Raw genomic sequence first — 9,054 nt, 5'->3', positions numbered from 1 at the left:
TAACTTTTCCCATCAAAACTTAATTTTGCCAACTAGCTGGAAAGAAACATTGCCCCAGAAAACAGTTCATTTTCCAACTAGTTGACTAATAATAGTTAGAACTTATTCTGAATCGTATAAAATATGTTAATATTATAGGGTTCTTCAAATTTAATTATCACTCTTGTTACTATTGTGTTACACCTTCTGACTCTCTTCCTGTCTCCCTCTTAATGGGAGATTTATTTTGAGTTATATATTGGGCTTTGAAGCCAGGGATTTTTTGATTTTATTCCCAGGATAATTAGTCTTATACCTGGTTCCAAAAGTGAGATTGAATTTGTCAAAGCTTGGAGGATTATTCCTCCTGTATGTTTAAAGCAAACGGATGCATATTTGAAGTTTTGTTAAATTCTATCTTGCATTTATTGGACATAAATTGTGTATGATCCTTCATTTATCTGCCTTTGTTTCTTTTCTGGAGGAATATTTTTGTCTCATTTTTAATTAATTTTCCCAACTAGTTGACTAATAACTTCTCCCCAGCAACACTTAAATTTGCCAGCTAGTTGACAATAACTGTTGCCCCTGCAAAATTTTCTTTTTCCAAGGAGTTGACTAATAACTTCTCCTCAGAAAAACTTAATTTTTCCAACTAGTTGACTAATAACTTCTCCCCAGCACAACTAAATTTAGCCAACTAGCTGGAAAGAAACATTGCCCCAGAAAACAATTCATTTTACAACTAGTTGACTAGTAACTTCACCCAGCAAAACTTAATTTTTCCAACTAGTTGACTAATAACTACTCCCCAGCAACACTTAATTTTGCCAACTAGCTAAAAACAAAGATTGCCCCAGAAAACAATTTATTTTTGAACTAGTTGACAAGCAACTTTTTCCCAGCAATACTTTCTTTATCCAACTAGCTAGAAACAAACTTACCCTATGAAGACTTTTGTTAGCCATCTATTTGGCAAGTAACTTTTCCTCAGAATAATTTCTTAGCTAACGACGTGACATAAAGAGAAAACATATATAAATATATAGATCCTTTGACTCAGTAGATCTTTTGACTCAAGGAGTTCGAATATAAGATGATAGATATCGATTTCTGTGATCTGTGTGCAGGTATAATCGGCTAGGATCTTGGCTGATAGTGAGATTTTGAGGTGTTTGAAGCACTTTAACAGTTTACAATGTAGGGTATGCTGTGCAGACGTCAGCGTATTACATTCAAATAGGCAGTGGTCAAATGTTACATTATTCATATTACAATACCTGCAAAGAGGGGACAAGGGAACTGAACCACTTGAATTAGGAAATTGATAAGTGAATGCAAGAAAATTTAGTCCATTTGTTCCAGAACAAATTCTATGATAAATTTTAGAAAAAAATCCTTATTGGGAAAGGGTGAAAGATTAGGATTATTCTTATTAAACATAATATCTGATAGTCTCCATTGGTAAATATCTCTAATGGGGATTGGTCTCCCACTTGGCTGGTCAATATTTATAGCATTTTTTGCTATTTTGTCTACCTGATGATTACCACTTATACCAGAGTGGCTAGGAACATACTGAAGATAATTTCTTATACCACTTGAAGCAAGATTATCAATAATACTAAGACAATGATAAGTTTCAATATCCAACTTATACTGAGGAGCTGAAGACAGCAACTCAAGGCTTGACAAAGAGTCAGAATAAATTATAATATTATTTGAATTAGCAATCAAAGGTTGGTTTTTCATAAGGTGTTCTAATGCCATGATTTGACATTTAACTCTGCAGACATTATAGATACATTATTATACAGTTTCTCACCCATTGCAATATTCAGGTGAGGAAGGAAAGCACCACTTGCTACTTTATCATTCAGTTTGGACCCATCAACAAAAATTTGGAAGTGGTTTTTATATGCAATTGTATAAGTTCAGCAAATTTTTTCTGGACGAAAGCAATGGGGGTTAAATCTTTAGTCCAATTTGAGAAATCAGTATTTATTATGGGAATTGACCAATTCCATGGAGGGGAATGGGGGAAAGCAGGTGCAATAGACTTTGTGGGTACAGGGAACTTCTTCTGAGTATTGGCATACTCATCTGCAATGCCTCTATACATGGCTGGATTTCTTAGCCAATTATGTAGGGTGTATGAGCTATTTGATTCAATTTTTGTAAGATGTTTTGTCAAGAGAAAGCTATGTCTCTCCCTTATTGTTGTTAATCCACTCTCCATAAGCAGAAACTTGGTGCTTGTGGGTTTCCTAAGACCAAATATGAGATGCATTATATCATTTTATGTTGTTTCAAGTTTATGCATCTGGGTCTTTGCACATGACCATAAACAATGAGCCCATAGTCAATATGGGGTCTTATATGTGACTTGTAAAACTGGAGTAAAGTTTTCTCCTTACAACCCCCGGGTGTGGAAAGAAGTCTTTTTAGTATAGTTGTTTTTCTATAGCATCTTTTTTATTGTGTTCTAAATGTGGAGGTGGAAATTAAGTTTTCGGTCAAGTATGTGACCTAGGTAATTAATATGATTATCTTCTGGAATAGTTTGTTCCATTTAGAGTTAATCTTGCATTAACATAATTTTGCATTTGGTGAAATTGCATTGTTTTCGACTTAATGGGTGCAATCGGTAAATCTGAATATTGGCAAAATTTTTCAAATTGGAAAAGTGACTTTTGCAGCTTTGACTTTGTAATCTCAAAGGTGTTGCCAGATGAATATAGCACCAGATCATCAGCATATTGTAGATTCGTGTGGGGGAGGTTCATGTCCCAGAGACATAGGGCAAAGAGGAGGCAGGTCAGGACTGCTCCCTGAGGAAGGCCTTTGGTTATTGTTTTTTGGGGCGAAGAGGCTGAACCTACACAAACAATGAAACTTTGCAATTCTATGAAAGATTTTATAAAAGATGCTAGCTTGGGGGGTAGTCCAAGGTTTGCAAGTATGGTAAAAAGGATTTGGTGGTTCACATTGTCGTATGCCCCTTCAAAATCTAGGAAAGCTGCAACTAGGACATTATTTTTTTAGAATGATTCATTTATTGCATTTGCTAACAATATGAAAGCATCTGTTGAGGAATGGTGTTTCCTGAAACCAGTTTGAGTGCAAGGGATCATACTATTTGTTTTCAACAAACCAGAGGAGTTGATGATAGATCATTTTCTCCATTATTTTTCCCATCACAGAGTAATCATTATAGGCCTATAAGACTCAGGGTTATTTTTGGGTTTATTTTTCTTTAGAATTGGTAGGATGGACAAACATTTCCAGATATTGGGGAATGTAGATGAAGCCCAAGCATGATTATAACAATTTAGAAGTTCCTGTTTATATGAAGGGGTGAGATTCTTTATTCATGTAGGGTGTATATTGTCATAGCTGCTGATAGTCTTGGTCCTAATATGAATTGTATTGCATTATTCATTTCCTGGATTGAAAATGGGCTGGTTATATACTCGGATCCTGTGCAAGGTTGTTAACTTGGATTCATAAGAATTGGGGAAGTTTTACTGCAATTATTTGATGTTAGTTTATTAATAAAAAGAGTGGCAAATAACTTTGCTTTTTCATTGTCACTGTCCTAATGGGTATTATTATGTATAAGGTCATACAGGAGTGGGTTGGGGGAAGTTTTTTTCCCACAGATGTGGCTTATGACTTTATGTATAATTGGCTCATGTGTTTCTCTGGAAAGATTATTTGCAAAAAGTATTCCAGTAGTTATATTTAGCATTTATTATAGTCCTTTTCAGATTAGATTCTGCTTGTAATTTTCTTAAATATGTAGTAGGTGATGTTTTTTTAGGAATGTTCTCCTAGCTACCTTTTTTGTTCTACATTTATTTTGACATGAAACTTAATTTTCATGAGTTTCTTCTTAAACAAATTTGCAGCTTACATTTATTGATTTTTTTTACATGACTTGCATTTGTGTGTCATTTTCATCTATTTGAATGAATTTGTAATATGAATTAATTTGCTTAATCTACTTCTTTTCTCTTTTCCTTTTCATTTGTAAAGGTTTTTGGATACAATGCCAAAGTACTTAGAATTTTACTAGTAAATTCATTTAAGGAACTTATTCTGCAAAGGCGGTTTTTCAAAAAAAAGTAAACAAATACATTAACTACCTAAGACCATCAAAAAGAAGTCATTAGTAATTCATATGTAAACAGACGTGAATCACCATCAGTAAATCTTTGAAACACAAAACAAACAGGAATGACAACAGAGTGTGGCTGTGGGGGGTCATATTATCCCCAGACGCATCGTTTTTGGACCTTTCAACTATACTGAATGAAATGGCTATCTCAGAGTATTCATTGGAAGTCCTTGGGAGGAAGATGGAAGGGGACTGACTAGTTGCCCTGAAATCGCTTTTGACACTAAAAATGGGCAATATAACTTTGACCCAATATGGGTCACTATAGGAACAAATACCAGGAAAAATCTTAAACAATTCCCTTATGGTCTCTAGGTAAATCAATTGACAAAAAAAAATTGCATGACTTATTCAAAATTGTCAATTTTAGACCATGTTATAAAAATACAACATTAACATCTCAACCATATAAATTAGGGGAACTTTCACTTGGTGTAGAAGGATTTAAAACAACTGTTGTAAGGCACATTGGTAGGCCACATTTTTTTACATTAAAAAGAGGTATATTCTGATTTGCACTCTTTGCAGTGGCTCTGCTTGTCAGTGTTTTGGCCAGTGATAAAGCCCATCAGGTTGAGCAGGTATTGTCAGTTGGATTTAATAGCATTTTTTAATGGGACTAGGACTTACTTCAACATTTGCAGATGGTCTACAATGTTTATGTTGGGGCATCACATGTGCTGAGGCATACAACCCTGCATAAACTTCAGATGTAAAGGCTCTCAAGATCATAGGTTCATCTGTCCTTGAAGTCAGTATGCCCATTCTTTTGCACTAAGATCTTACATCTAAGATCTCACATCTTTCTTCAAAGATTTCCAGTCTTTTAACTCATCTTTGTTCTAAGATCTTACAGCTCACTGATGTTAGCAAAGTGTGAAAGACACCATCTTTCTGCCATATAGAACAATGATGAGAGAACTTTGATGATATACTCATCATTGTTCTTAGACTGCTGATCAGAGCAGAATGATGAAAGATGTTTGCAAAAGAACGCTATTAGATGTAAAATCTTAGTGCTAAGATTTCACTTTTAAGCATTCTTTGTCAAAAAATCTAAGATCTTAGCAAAAAGATGAGTAAAAGAACAGCCCAAAAGAACAGTGGTTTGACTTCAAGGAACTTTTCAAAAAGCTTTTTGAGAAGAAGAACAACTGCTTAATTCCAGAGTCTCCTAAAATATTTCTGATTCATTTCTGGCTACACAACAGCAACATCTTAAGAAATTTATGAAAATTCTTGTGCATATTTAGCTTGAGTTATCAGAAGGAAATCCAACCAATTGTGCGCCAAACCACTTTCTGGATCACAATGTGGTGGTTTTTTGTGGATGGTGAAGTCCTCCCTTCACAAGACTGCTGACAGTCTGGTATTATAATTTCTTTTTGTTTGCATTAAAGCTTGTTTTGTAGCCAGCTCTCAAGATCCTTGGTTCATCTGTTCTTGAAGTCAGTGCTTTGACATCCAATCTGAAAAGAAGCCAGCTTTTGCAGACTGCTGTATCAATAAATTACCTGAAGATTCTAATACTCTATTACTCCATCTGAAGATGAGTCTCTGCCAGAATGTCTACTAAATCTATACCACCCATATAATGGTTCTACTCATAAACAATGGCTGGCATTGAAACTTCAACCCTGGATATATCCTTTATGTTCCAGCATCTGTACATATTCTATGACATAATTCCTGCATATGTTGAAGCCAAGCAAACCTTGCTGTTTTCTAACCATTTTACTACAATAATGCCATAATGAATGTTAGTCCTGTAATCTGATGTTCCTCTCTCTTGTTTCTTCATTTCACCATCTATGAGGAGTGGGCAGCTCTTTAGTCACACTTTGTTCAATGTACCATGGAAATTCTTAGATTTTGAGCAAACTCATTAGTTTCAAGCTCAAAGACAAGCTGACAAAGTAAATCTTGCAGTTCATTTTCTTTGGTAAAGTACTCATCAGACATAGAACTATGTTGCCTGTAACTATAATCTGGCTTTATGTCATCTTCATCAAGAGTGTCCTTCCCTTGATAAACTTCAAAATCAAGTACAAAACCTGGCACATCAGCTCTTGTGACCATTTTTTTTTGCTTTTTCAGCAGAATTGCTTTGCCCCTTGAAAGGAATCATTTGCTTGTCAATTATATGGTCTTTTTTTGGGTTGACTTCAATAAACTTGGATTGGATATGATCAAGGAAGGGTGGAATCTTGTATAGCTTGTCAAAACCTTGTCCTTCAGGTTTCTTAGCTTTATTGTTGTTGTTGGAATGGTCAGAAGGTAGTTACTATTCCTAAATTTCAATTTTAGATTAACCCTAGGCATACTGGATGTTTTTTTTACATAACATCAATGAGAACACTTCTATATACCCTAGCATTTTGTATCAATCCTGCCAGTCCCTGGTTTATAAGGCAAGCCAAATTCTTTGTTTCAAAAAGCAAGCAAATTAATTTCATTAACCTTTATCTTACCTTTCTCTTGAAAGGGTGTAAAGAGGGAGTCTTTGAATAGGTTGGAATAGGGGAGGAGCAGGTGTAGTGTGTTGGCCTCAGGCAGCTTGGTGCTGTGGTGAGTTGTTAGTAGTAGTAGTAAATATTGTACCCTGCAGTGATCACTCAACCAACAGCCCCCAAAAACGCAAAAAGAAGAATTGAAAGTAATAAAATGTAAAACTGAATCCTATAGGATAAATAAAAAAACAAACAAACTAGTTTTTGAACTATAAGCAAGGAGCAGTATTAAAAATTAAAAAGACAAATTATATGCATATGAGGGAGGTTGCCTTGTACTCACTGCCTTGGTTGTTACAATAAAGCTTTTTAGCATTTTCACAAAGCTTATTATTTTCATTTCAATGGTCCTTCTGTTTCAGCAATTTGTTTCACAATTTTTTAGCCACAATTGTCTGATGTTGTATTCTTACAATGTTAGGAATTGTATCTTGCTACTGATATAGATTCTTGGATACTTTGTGAATTCCAACTACAATAAGTTTAAGTTGTGTATATTTTATACACATATGACATGCAATTAATATCCCACCTCTTCTTTTTTATTTCCAGTTTCTACCTTGGGAATTGCCTACCTTCTCAATTGTTTTTCTTATCCCTTGGTTTGGTAACTCACTGTTAGGTCACATGTTGCAATGCAGCTCCCAAAGGCATAAATCTATTATCATCTTTCAGTATTCAGTCCCTTTGAAAGATGTTCTGGAAGCACTGTTTTTTTTACTGCAAAACTGGTAGTGCAAGCTTGAAAAGTACAGTGTTGTTTTGTACAGCAGTCATGTCTATTACCTTAAATTACCTAAAATCACATAATCCAGCAAAATAATCAATTTGTTTTCTGGGGCAGTGTTTCTTTCTGGCTAGTTAGCAAAATTAAGTTTTGCTGGGGAAAAGTTATTAGTCAACTAGTTGGAAAAATTAAGTTTTGCTGGGGAGAAGTTATTAGTCAACTAGTTGGAAAATGAAAGTTTTGCTGGGGCAACATTTATTGTCAACTAGTTTGCAAATTTAAGTTTTGCAGGGGAGAATTTATTAGTCCACTAGATGGAAAAATTAAGCTTTGCTGGGGAGAAGTTATTAGTCAACTAGTTGGCAAATTTAGATTTTTCCTATACAGATGGGCCAAATTTTCCAACTAGATGACTAAAATGTTTTTAATTATAAGGAGATTGGATAGTACCATTCTATATAAGCTTATAAACTAATTTTGGTAAATATATACTAAATCATATTATTGAGTTTCAAATAAAGTGAATATACCATTTGATACCTTTTTTATGCTAATTACAAATAGGCCTATAACAACCATTTCTATCAGAAATGAATTTTAGCCCTGCCCCCTATATATATGTCAATTCAGGATATATATTTGCACATATGGGGGTGGGGGTTAGGTTGGGGGGGGGCTGAAAATCATTTCTGATAGAAATGATTATTATATTTTTAATCAGCATAAAAAAGGCATTAACCTAAATGGTGTATTCACTTTATTCCTAACTCAATAATATGATTTTGTATATATTTACCCTAATTTTTTCCAATAGTCGAAGGATAGAGTTCCCCCATATAGGCCTATTACTCAGTAGATTCACCCCTGAAAGTTTTATTTTCATACCCTAACTAGTTTTCATTTTCCTAACCTAACCTCTTCCAAGATAGCCAAAAGTAGCTAAAGTAGAATTTTAGTATGATTTTTAAAGGTCAAGACCCTCTAAAGAGAGGAGTGGAGGTAGGTGCTTCAAAATACCTTCACAGGACATACTTTAGCCTGTAGACCCATCCCTGAAAGTTTCATTTTCCTAATTTAACCGCCAAGATTGCCAAAAACTGGATTTTACCATAATTTCTTCGAAACCATACTCACTTGCCAGACTGTCTTCCTGACACGCCAAAGCTTGTAAGTTTCATACTCGTCATCCATTATTCTGCAACTTTAAATTTTGACAATTTCTTATGACCATTGCCATGCAACAAATCTGTCGAGTACTCTGCCCGCTTCTGTTTGACATTAATTAAAAAAACTTTTTCCACAAAATAAGTTTTTCAAAGAAAAGTAAAGAACTCGCGAGTAATACTTAGATCGAATATGAAAATCAAGCTTAAAACGAAAAAAATATATTTTGTTATTGAACCATAAATGAAACTTAAAACGATCAGAAATTAAATAAAGAATCAATGCAAACAAACATACAATAGATACTAATGTAAATGAATAAATAAATCTTAAAACTAGTGATACTTAAATTGAATATGCAAATGAAGCTTGAAACGAACCAAAATCACTTCTAACAAGAGTTTGGGTATCGCCTCTTTCTCTCACTGTGTAAAAGTCTAGAACCAACTGCGTCATTGGTGGTTTACTGAAAACCTATTCTATTACAAATATTT

This window comes from Artemia sp. Qi Xiang Cuo, chromosome 11 (genome assembly GCF_049724085.1).
Source record: "Artemia sp. Qi Xiang Cuo chromosome 11, ASM4972408v1, whole genome shotgun sequence".
In the NCBI taxonomy this organism is placed as follows: domain Eukaryota; kingdom Metazoa; phylum Arthropoda; class Branchiopoda; order Anostraca; family Artemiidae; genus Artemia; species Artemia sp. Qi Xiang Cuo.
The sequence above is the reverse complement of the archived record's forward strand: the minus strand, read 5'-3'. Positions refer to the sequence as shown.